The sequence below is a fragment of the Mus caroli genome, chromosome 4 (assembly GCF_900094665.2).
Source record: "Mus caroli chromosome 4, CAROLI_EIJ_v1.1, whole genome shotgun sequence".
Taxonomy (NCBI): Eukaryota; Metazoa; Chordata; class Mammalia; order Rodentia; family Muridae; genus Mus; species Mus caroli.
Genome location: NC_034573.1, coordinates 104,204,824 through 104,205,210, shown reverse-complemented (window position 1 = coordinate 104,205,210; position 387 = coordinate 104,204,824).

The following is a 387-nucleotide window of genomic DNA, read 5'->3' as shown; positions in this document are numbered from 1 at the left end:
TAGCTAGAATGTTCCAGATTTGTCCCTACAATATTGTGGAGGGTCTTGCATGCTTTCTTACAGTATTTTACTGGATAAGAGTTAGAAATCTCAGGGCAAGCTTAGCAAAGTATACTTAGAATCTTCATTACAGCCAGGTATAGCAGACAATATTGCATATTAGAAGCAAGCTAGTGAATTCTGACAAATGGAGATTACCTACAGATACTTAAAAGTACAACCAAGCTACACTCATATACAAGAATTTACCAAGGCCTAGGAAATAGGGGGGTTGTGGTATTGCATTATTCATGAGAAAGTCTGCTAGAGCAGAAGCCCCTGGTGCTAGCTTTCACAAGGCTCAAAGGAGTAGCACAAATTGTGACTAGGGTGTGAAATCCTTACCTG